Source organism: Vipera ursinii (genome assembly GCF_947247035.1).
Source record: "Vipera ursinii genome assembly, chromosome: 5".
In the NCBI taxonomy this organism is placed as follows: Eukaryota; Metazoa; Chordata; class Lepidosauria; order Squamata; family Viperidae; genus Vipera; species Vipera ursinii.
The window spans coordinates 87,224,319-87,235,773 of NC_139518.1; the positions used below are offsets into that span (position 1 = coordinate 87,224,319).

Sequence of the window (11,455 nt, forward strand, 5' to 3'; positions counted from 1 at the left end):
GTTTTCTGGCTTCTGAAAATAAAACTTCCTTTCTGGCAGCTCACTTCCCAGATTCTCATTTCATTCATCAGCGCAATCACATCATCCCGGCTGGAAGGAACGAAACCAGAATTTTTTTTCTTCTGATAATTTAGTGATCACGAAGGGACTCCCAACTAACCCAGCCAATGGACCAGGCCCAGACAAGTCACCACCCTGCCAGCAACAGATCTGTTTTGTCTGTGGGTGAGCTTCTAAGACCCTGTCCTAGTGCCATAGGGTAGTAAAGTGAGTTTTTGAGTCTTGCGCTTGGCAATTGCTTGAAAAGGTGCTGAATACTACTAAATTTAAAATTTTGGAAACCCTAGGGGAGTGAGAAGATGTATTCTTTTTATCTGAAAACTGACAGGTGGGGCAGAAAGCTTGTAAAGAAGTTTGGCCACAAGGGAAACCCAGTGGAGCCAATTGAATCTCTACATCGGAATTAGGTAGACATGGAATGCTCCAGCTCAAGAGTCTTGCTAGGATCACCACTAGGAGACTTGCTTGATGCTTGAGATGAGAGGTGATTGCCTGTCCTAGCTGGTATGAGGAAGAAACAAGCAAAGAAATTATGCCAGGAATGGACTTTGCTTAGAGACGAAACTGGAAAAAAGATTTGGCCTGAAAATGGTACTTTCTAATATCAATCATTGAAGGCACTTAGAACCAAGTTAAAATCCACCCAGATACCCTGTTGGTACTGCTGGGCTGAACTTTTTAAATCCAAGCACCCTGACCCAAGCGAACCATGAACTAGCACCAACACTCTTTCCCAATCTGATAGTGCGGATTGGGTGAAATCAAACTGGACATTTGGCCATTGGGTTGGGGTCTGTAAGAGATGTTTTAATGTAACATTTCATGTGGGAAAACACTAGATCTTGCTTTGTTTTCTTGCTGTCACTACTTCTCAATGAAAGTTCCTTTTGAGATAATGCCTGTCTTAAGAATTCTGCTTTTTTGGGAGAACTAGCTGAGGCAAGACCTGACAGGTCCCCTTATTAAGCAAACCTGTCAGAAACCCCTTCAATCTTTCCTTTTGGGGCTCTGCCATTCTACTGGGAGGGGGGCTTGGGGCTGTATTTCCTCTGCTTTGTTCTTCCTCAACTTTGACTTATCTCTTTGGGTGTGAGAAGGGGAATGGAATGTGCCAGGGGCCATCTGCCTTATCTCCAGTCCATTGTGAGATCTGATGAAGCACCTAGGAAACTTTCCTTATCAGCTCCTGTTCCCATAACAACTTCACACCTGTGGAATGGCTGGATGAGTCTGGACAGTTGGACTCTGGGGTGGGGTTTTGTGAAATGAAAGTTTTAATGTAGCAATTCACGCAGTAAATTTTAGATCATGCTTTGCTCTCTTGCTATCTCTCAAAAAATGCCTGGGTGAGGGAGGGGTCAACTTGAGTATGTCCTGACCCATACACCTTTCTCCCCATCCAATTTAGTAATTTGGAAGAAGGACAACTCCCCCTTTTAGATCAGATTCCCAATTGGTAATACTCACCCTAAAATCCATCATAGATACTCATAAACCCATCGTTGGGAGATATGACCCAATTACTCCATATCTTCCTCACAAAGGATAAGCTTTTAAAATTATTTGAAAAAACTGAGATTGCTAGGTGACCAAAAATAATAATGCCAGGGTAGGTAGCCCCCGTAAGAGTCACCTGGCCTCTAAACCACCCAGATTGGGAGAACAATAATACTAATCACTGGGATGAATATAACCATGCCATGGATAATTTATTGGAAGCCCTACAAGAGATAGGGTGATAGCAGATAGCAGAATTTCAAGACACCTTCACTGGGCTTCCGGGTGGCAAGGCTCCGTTGAAGGCAGCCATTTCGGCTGTCAGCCCCGTTGTCTCCGTAGAGCCGCCAAAAACAGCGATGATCAGCTGTTTGGCGGCTCGGAAACCCGCTCCTCAGGAGAAGAGGAGGGGGTGAGCGCCCAGGCAGGGGTAGAGCTCCCCTAGACCGCCAGAGTTTAAACTCTGGAGGTTGAAGGGTGTGAGCCCCCCCGAAGCCTGAGTTTGCTCCGGACTCCGGGATGCCTCTGCTCCAAGGCTTTGGAGCAGAGCAGGACGCTGCAACCATCCCTGCCATCGAGAGGGAATTGGGGATTACTTGGATGCAGGCAGAGCTGTGCAGGAGAATGCTGTAATAGCAAGTATTTGAACTTTAACTCAGACTACTTTGTGGAAAGGTTGCAAACGGTGCGGAAAGTGAAAGTGCACAATAGAACTAGGTGGTGCCAAAATGGCTACTAAATCAACTAAAGTTCCTAGAAGTGCGGGGGCTTCGCCAGTTCAGCAATCTTCATTACAGGCTTTGATGCCTCCTCCCCCAGCACCCACACCCGCACCAGCTTTAACAATAAAAGTTTTGCAGGATGCTTTGCAAGAGGCTTTGAAAAAACAATCTCAACAAATAGCTGAGCTTATTGAGGAGAAGAATACAGAAATAAGGGCAGATATTTTGGTTGCATTTCAAGGGCTCGCTGTTTGCATTGAACGTTTGGATGAGAGAGTGGAAGAACTTAGCCAAAATAATATGAGATTGGATTAACACACAAAAAACCAAAATACTGTCAAAAAATATGACCATAGAACAAAAGGTTGCTCTAGAAGAGTTAACGGGATTTGAAATAGTTAAAAAGATTAAATATTTGGGGGTCTATCTGTCAGCCTCAAATGTGAAGTTATATAAGAATAATTATGAACTCTTATGGGTAAAAGCACAAAAAGAATTAGATGGTTGGAAAAAACTACAATTATCTTTATTGGAAAGAATTGCAGCAGTGAAAATGAATGTTTTGCCAAAATTTTTATTTTTATTTCAAATGATACCTATACTTAAAAAGGATTTAAATCTGGAGGAATGGCAAAGTATTAATAAATTTGTTTGGGCAGGGAAAAAGCCACGAGTTAAATTTAAGATAATACAAGACACGCGTGAAAGAGGTGGTCTTAAAATGCCTAATTTTAAATTATATTATGAGGCTGCTGCTTTATCATCGATAAGTGATTGGTTTAATTTAACACAAGGGAGATTATTAAATTTGAGGGTTATGACTTGTTATTTGGCTGGCATGCATACTTATTGTATGATAAGAAGGTGGATAATGTGTTTAAGATACATATATTAAGGTATGCTCTGTTGCAAGTCTGGAAAAAAATATAGACATACGTTAAATTATAAGATACCAATTTGGACAATATCTAAACATGCAATAGAAAATATAAATGTTGGATTTAAACATGATGCAACTACATATAAGGAAATTTTAAGGCTAGAAAGGAATGAATGGAAATTAAAGCCATATGATATTTTAAAAGAAGAAAAGATTGTACAAACTTGGTTCCAGTATGGGCAATTACAGCCAAGATGGAAAGAGGATCAGAAAGTTGGTTTCTCAATAATGGATGAAAATTTGGTAAAACAAACTAGAGATCAAGGTCAAGCACATATAAGAAGAATATATAATGCATTGATAGAAATTGATTCAGAAATGGAACTTGTTAAAGATTGTATGATAAAGTGGTCCCAGAACTTTCAGGAGGTTATTACAATGGATACTTGGGAAAAGATTTGGGTTAGAAATGTAAAATTTACACAGGCCCAAAATTTAAGAGAGAATTTTTATAAAATGTTTTATAGGTGGCATTTAGATCCTAAAAAACTAGCAAGTATGTATCCAAACTGCCAGCCCAGATGCTGGAGGTGTGGTTGTGAGGATGCAACGTATTTTCATATATGGTGGACTTGTAAAGAAGTTAAAGCTTTTTGGATTAAAATTTGGTGGAATATGCAAAAGATATTTAAGAAAAGGATAAAGTTTTCTCCGCAGTTGTTTTTGTTGGGTATTATTACAGATTTTACTGTTATAGATACTAAATTGATGTTGAATCTAATTACGGCAGCAGGACTTTTAGTAGCGCAATATTGGAAGAAGGAGGCACTGCCGACTATAGAAGAGTGGACTTTGAAAGTCTCTAACTTGGTGGAAATGGCAAAGATTTCAGCATATTTGAAAGAACAATCGCAACAGAGATATATTGTGGAATGGAGAAGATGGATTGAATATATTCAGAATAAATATGGGACTAAAAAGTTTCATTTAGCATTTGAATAAGTAGTGGTTTTATATGATGTATAATTAGTTATTTGTTAGCAATATGATGACTATGGAGAGTTAAAGCACGACAGAATTTAATGTTTTACTTTTGGGTTGTTAGCATATTTTAGCTTATGTTTGTAATACTATACCCTGTATTCAGCTCTGGGAAGTCGGGGAGGGGGGAGGGTTGGGTAGGTGTGGGTTGGGGAGAGGGGAGGGAGAGGAGGGGGTTTCTCTTTTTTTGTTTCTTTTTTCTATCTTAAAAATGTATTGTAAAACTTTTCAATAAAAAAAGACACCTTCACTGGCCTCACCATTGCCCCAAGGAATGACCCTGAAGGCGAACCCCTTCTCATGCTCACTATAGGTGGGAGAATGTATGAGTGCATAGTGGATACCAGAGCCACCTCATCCTTCATCACAAAACCCCCTTTCAAAGGATTAATAGTTCCAGGGTCTATCATTGGGGTAGGGAGAAAATAATTCCTGTGGAATTCACCATGAGAGCGACATGAGGGTAGAGATTAGCCCCTTCTCTCTAGAGTCTAGACCAGGGGTAGGCAACCTTGGCTCTTTTATGACTCATGGACTTCAACTCCCAGAATTCCTGAGTCAGCTGTACTGGCTCAGGAATTCTGGGAGTTGAAGTCCATGAGTCATAAAAGAGCCAAGGTTGCCTACCCCTGGCCTAGACCATTCTTTTATTATTTGCCCCCAGTCTCCCCTATCCCTGATAGGCAGAAATTTGCAATTCAAACTCAGAGCCACCGTTAATTACACCCCTGAAGGGCTTATGCTAGGCATCGCAGCAAGACATACACACTTCCTAACCACACACCAAGCTACAGAAGGAAATCAATTGCATCCAAACCTAAGGGACTTGCTTCCCTCCCTGTGGGCCCGGGACTCCACCAAAGTGAGTTTGCTGAAAATCCAAATCAAAGCATGGCCATTTCCATGCATTCCCCAATATAAAATCTAAGCCGAGGCACTTGATCCAATCAGAAAACTAATAAAAGCATATGTTGAACAGGGTGTCTTCCACAAGTGTACCTCCCCATGTTATACCCCTATTTTTCTAATTTGAAAGCCATGACCTGATCCAGATGACAAACCAATTTTTTGTTTTGTGAACAATTTAAGGTTCATTAATAACCATGTAATATCGAGGGCCCCGGTAGTGCCAAACCCGGCCACTATAGTCACATAAGTGCCAGTGTCAGCCACCTATTTCACTGTGATGGACCTTTGCACAGCTTTCTTTATCATTCCAGTCCACCCCACCTCCCAGTCAGTACCTGTTTGCTTTCGCTTGGGAAGATCAGCAATATACTTGGACTTGCCTTCCCCAGGGCTATATAGAATCCCCCTTTTCTCCCAGATCCTGAAGCAGACCTCTCCTCTATTCTCCTACCCTGAAAATCAAGCCTAGTCCAGTATGTGGATGACTTGCTGCTAGCCTCATAATCCAAAGAAGACTGCCAAATTGGCACCCATTGCCTACTCCTCTCCCTACCCGAGAAGCCTTGCTGACAAAATTATAATACTTACAACAGAAAGGGACTTATTTGAGCTATATCATTGCCCCAAGTTAGCCCCAGGATGAGTTAAGACTATCCTGGGTATGAACCCCCCACACACAAAGTGACATGTCAGACCCCCTTGGGGGTCCTGGGTTTCTGTCTCCCCTGGATCTCCTCATTTGGGGAACTAGCGAAATCCCTAATTCAGCTGACAGCCAAAGACATGCTAGACCCCATTTCATGGACAAAGCCATTAGTTCAGACTTTCCAGAAAATAAAACAAACATTAACTTCAGACCCTGTGTAGGTCTCCCAGACTATGACAAAGCTTTTTGCCTTTTTATCCACAAAAACTAGGGTGTGGACTCAGGTATGTTGGTACAGAGGTTCAGCCCCACACTATGACCAGTGGCTTACTATTCAATCCAGCTAGATCCAGTCGCTCGGGGGGTGGTCTGCTTAAAAGCTGTGGCAGCCACCATAGAAAGAGTTAAGTGTTCAAGAGATTTGGTCCTAGGTCATATCCTAATCCTAAAAGTCCCCCACAATGTTTTTACCATTCTCTTCAAGTACCAGATCCAGGCTTTTACCCAATAGCGGCTAGCCCAATACGAGGATGAATTGTTCATCTCAGACCATATCTCTTTTGAGCAATGCACTACACTCAATCTTGCCACCCTACTGCCAATGGAACAGTCTGCTTAAACTTCATTACTATCTCCACCTGGTCCATAATGCTGAACTACCCTGGCCCAACCTGACTGATCTATTTTTGCAAAACCCAGATGTAGAATTTTTCACAGATGACTCATCTTACATACACGAGGGGATGCGGGTTTCAGGGGCCCCAGTAGTTTCACTCCATGAATCTGTCTGGGCTTCCCCGCTGCCTTCCTCCTACATCACCCAAGTGGCTGAGCTTCTAGTTTTAATGAAAGCGGGTGAAGCTGCTAGCAAGTGGTCTACTAATATCACCCATGCAGCTTTGGTCTCTGAGCTGCTGAAAGCCATCCAGCTACCCTCAGCCCTGGTAGTCATCCATTGCATAGCCCAACAGAAGGAGGATTACCAAGTCACAAAGGGGTATCAGTATGCAGATGCCACTGCAAAATGGCTCACCACCCAACCCATGCAAGCATCAGTTGCCCTCCCAACCTTGACAATTGGCACAAAAATCCCTTTCCAGGACCTCTTAGAGAAGGGGGATGGGCAGAGACTTGGAAGGAGAAATTTGAGGCTAGCTTTAGGGATGGGTTCTGGTAAGTCCCAGATGGCAGACCAATAGCCCCCCATTTTCCTGTTACGACTGATTTGTCAATAGCTACATTCAAAGGGTCATTGCAGGATTAAGGCAATGGTAGATGCCATTAAGCGAGTCTGGTACACCCCAGGGGCATACAGTGAAGACATCCACATAGCCAAAATATGCCAGATATGTCAAGCCAACAATGTCTCCTCTAGAAAAGCCATACATGCAGGAGGAAGACCATGGGCACAATGGTCCTTTGAAAAATTACAATTAGATTATATTCCACTTCCTCAGGCAAATGGCTACCAATATGTTTTAGTATGCAGGGACCAGCTCACCCACTGGGTAGAAGCTTTGCCCTACCACCATGCCACTGCCCTTGAGACAGCACGACACCTACTGAAAGACATTGTGCCCAGGTTTGGAGTGCCAAGTGAAGGACACACTTCATGTTGCAGGTCATCACCCACATCCTTCAGGCATCTTCCCATTTGAACTCCTCTTTAGCTGACCTCCTGACACCTTTAAAGGCTTGTATCCACACTCACTGAGCCTAGAAAGAAAGGATGTGGTTCTATCCTCCTATCTTGCAGCTTTACACACATGGTAAAATGTTTATGCTTTTGTGTGTTTGTGTTAATTATAGATGTATCTTTCTTCTGGGGTTTGGCATGTCAAAATGATTCATTTTTTACCTAATTTCTTCTCTGCTTTCAACTTGACAACAATAGGGAGGGGTGTTGTGGTATTGTATGGGGTGGAAATGGAATGTCAAGAATCTGTCTGCAGATCATGAGACCCTGCTTCTCCCTTCAAGGTCATGCTGCGTAGGTGTTTGAATGGTCCAGGCAGTTCCCATAACAAAAGGAGAGTATGTGATTGTACATTGCAGTGGACTGAAGGGGATGGCCAAAGGGGGAATTCAAGTTTAATTATGTGAATATTCGAGTGGAAAATTCAGAGCTGGTTTTGCTTCTTTTGTACTAATGTAGTGTATGCAATAAAAGTAATGCTTTTTGGGAAAAACAATGTCCCAGGAGTTCTTTTCTTGGATTCACTAGTTGGACATCTGACCCTCTGTGACAGCCTCTTGAGTACAGGAAGACTGGTATCATGTCACTCCTAGTCCTTCTCTTTGTTAGACTAGATATATCTAGTTTCATTCATCATATGGTTGAGCTTCCAGACCCCTTATCACCTTTGTTGCTCTTTATCATCTTTGTGGCACTACCCAATTGTGTGGATCAGGCTATGATCTCCAGGACTGGGTAGGCTTTACCTTGCAAGAGGTATTAAAGTGCCGCTTCCCCCACCTTCTCTTCTCCCTAACATTTGCAAATCCCTTGGAACAACTTCAAAGGACTAAGAATCACCCTGCTTATTTCTCTGGCTACCTGGGGATCTGCTGCCAGCTGTACCAGGGTTAGCAGAATTAAGAGAACCTGCAGAGGTAAATGGTCCTGGAAAATAGTGGCCTGGGACCAAAGCAGCCTCAGGTGGCTAGTAGGAGTAGGACAGGTCTGTAGATGAAATGAATGACAAGATTTTTGTTAGTAAAATGTAGAAAATACCACTTTCAAACTAGTATAGGAAAAGATGAATACAAGCAGCTTTTGAGGTAGGGTGAATGGATGACAAGGATACCCCTTCATATATTTCTGGATTGGTGAATGAGGCATATTTCTGCCATGGTTACTGGGCTGTGCAGAAAAGCTTCATTATTATGTGCCAGTTGGAGACATGGACCATAGCAGAGGAACAGTTGAATCATAGCATGGTAGAGCTAATTGGAACTTTAAGGTCTATCAAATATCATAAAAATGAAGAATCTACCAATCTAAGGGCTGTGTATAGGAGTATAGGAGATGACTAAGAGAGGGAAGATCCATTAGCAAGGCAATGTATCCTATGGCTTAAATCCATAGGAAGATAGAGATTTCTACAGACACCAGAGATAGAGTCCTCCCTAATCCACATGAAGATAAAAGAGGGAGGAGTGAAAGCACATCCAGGCTTTCAAAATTGTTACTATAGCTGTTCTAATAGGAGTAGTTTAGGCTTATATGACATCTCTTGATCTGGACTATTTTATAGGGCTGATGTTTTCTTAAATGCAGAAATAGAAGACAAAAGATAGGCATAGGTGATTGAAACAATTAGGTGTTTCATCAAATGTTTGTGGTGACAACAGAAGCTCCATCCCTTATCTATTTGCACCATAATATCATAATGCATGTGTTCTCTCTTGCTTACTCCCCCCCCCCAAATAATGCTGCAGATATAAGAACTCCATGAGGATTAGACTTAGATTAAGTGTTGCACTTCCTCTTGAGCAGTGGTGGGATTCAAATATCTGAACAATTGGTTCTCTGCATGGATGCCTCTTCCAGAAGTCCATTTTGGGCTTGGGCAACAAAAAATTAGCTACTGGTTCTGCCGAAGTAGTGTGAACTGGCTGAATCCCACCACTGCTCTAGAGAGAATCTGAGTTTATGTTAGCTGCCACCTTATGCTCACTTGTGCCTTGCTATTATGTAGTGACAGACTGCCATGAACTGTGGGGAGGGGGAAATGAAGGGAGGGGAATGCTTGGGTGGTAACCAAAAGTTGAAGCCTTTCCAAGGTCATCCAACTGCAAGAATGGGGAACTGCATACCAACCTGGACTTAGACTGGCCATTACAGAAACATCTTGCAAGAACTTGGTTGGTGGGAAATGAGAGGTGGACAAGGGGGAAAAAGTGTTCAAACCTCAGTTCTGGCTTTGCATTACAGTAAATCACTTAACCTCTGTTAAACTATACCTTTCTCAACAAATGGAGTTAAGGATCATTCTTATTTAGAAATTAAAACTGAGGTAGGTCTGAGATTACGCCAGAATTGCATTCTTTAATCCAGTGTTTTTCAACCACTGTTCCGCGGCACACTAGTGTGCCGCGAGATGTTGCCTGGTGTGCCGTGGGAAGAATTGAAAAAACACTGACCTAGGAGACAGCGGTGAGAGGAGGAGGAGGAGGAGGAGGAGGAGGAGGAGGAGGAGGAGGAGGAACAGCCACGGGCGGAGCAGCGCTGCAAGACTCTCTGGCGGGGAGCCTTGGCTAAGCTGACGGCCCTACTTTGCTGGAAGCAAAAGCCTGGGAAAAGAAGTGGGCTCGACCTCTCTAGGCACCAGGGCTCCACGGCAGCATAGCTCCGCCCCCTTCTCTGGCTTCGGAGGGTCTCTTGCTGAAGAGAGAGAAGCTGGGGAGAGGTGACCGGCTCGCTTATCGGAAGAGGACGGATGGGCGGCCAGCCTGGCTCGCCTGAGCTGTCGCGTGGTTGGTTGCCTGCAATGTTCAAAAAAGCTCTTCTTCCCCAGCACGCGCCGCTTACTCCTTACTCCCCGCGCGGCTGAGGATGCGAGACTCCCGCCTGGTCGGCTGCCTGGTTGCTCGCCGCGACCCCTCGCCCCAGCCCGAAATAGAGGGATCTGACCGCTTCGCTCTTGGAGGCTTCGCCTGCGTCTGAAAAATTACATGGCTGTTTTTTTTTTAACCTGTCCTTTTGATACGTTTCATAATAAAATGTCCTTTGGACCAAAGCAATTAAAAACCTTTGGGGTTTCCCCCCCCTCTGGAGTGAAGTGCTTTTGATGGTAAAGGTGAGAAAGAAAGAAAAAAGGAAGGGAAAAAAGGAGAAAGGGGGAAGGGGAAAAGGGAGGGAGAAAGAAAAAAAGGAGAATAGAAAAGAAAGAGAGAGAGAGAGGAAGGGAGGAAGGAAGGAAGAAAAAAAAGCAGGAAGAAAAATTAAAAAGAAATGCAAGTAGCTTCCAGTTTCCACAACAAGTAGAAAGCAAGAAATTGAGAGAGGGAGGGAAAGAAAGTGGGAGAGAGAAAGGCAGGAAAGAAAGGAAGGAAGATAGAAAGAAAGAAAGAGAAAAGAAAGAGAGAAAAAGAAAGAAAGAGAAAAGAAAGAAAGAAAGAAAGAAAGAAAGAAAGAAAGAAAGAAAGAAAGAAAGAAAGAAAAATAAATGAAGGAGAAAAATGCAGAAAGAAAAATTAAAAATAAATGCAAGTAGCTTCCAATTTCCACAACAAGTAGAAAGCAAGAAATTGAGAGAGGGAGGGAAAGAAAGTGGGAGAGAGAAAGGAAGGAAGGAAGATAAAGAAGGAAAAGAGAGGGAGGGAAGAGAGGGAAGGAAGGAAGAAAGAAAAGAAGGGAAAAAAGAAAATACAGAAAGATAAATTAAAAAGAAATGCAAGCTTTCCTTTTCCTTCACAGCAAAAACAAACAAAAGCCCCAAAATAAAATAAAATAAAATAAAATAAAATAAAGAGGCTAATAATAATAATAATAATAATAATAATAAGAAGAAGAAGAAGAAGAAGAAGAAGAAGAAGAAGAAGAAGAAGAAGAAGTTGGAAGGGACCTTGGAGGTCATCTAGTCCAACCCCTTGAGAACACAGGCCATCCTCGACTTACGACCATTCGTGTAGCGACCGTGGGGAGGTCCAACGGTGTGGAAAACGGTGGAGTGCCTCGTGATTTTTTTTCATGAA

The 11,455-nt window shown here is 42.8% G+C and overlaps 1 long non-coding RNA gene across 1 annotated transcript in view; it reads left to right on the forward strand.

Moving 5' to 3' along the window:
• Window positions 1-11,230, forward strand: part of LOC310641341 — a 34,123-nt gene extending 22,893 nt beyond the window's left edge. The window contains exon 2 of the long non-coding RNA XR_014492716.1: window positions 10,891-11,230. This is a non-coding gene — a long non-coding RNA (uncharacterized lncRNA). The remainder of the gene's footprint in view (window positions 1-10,890) is intronic.
• Window positions 11,231-11,455: the final 225 nt, after the last annotated feature.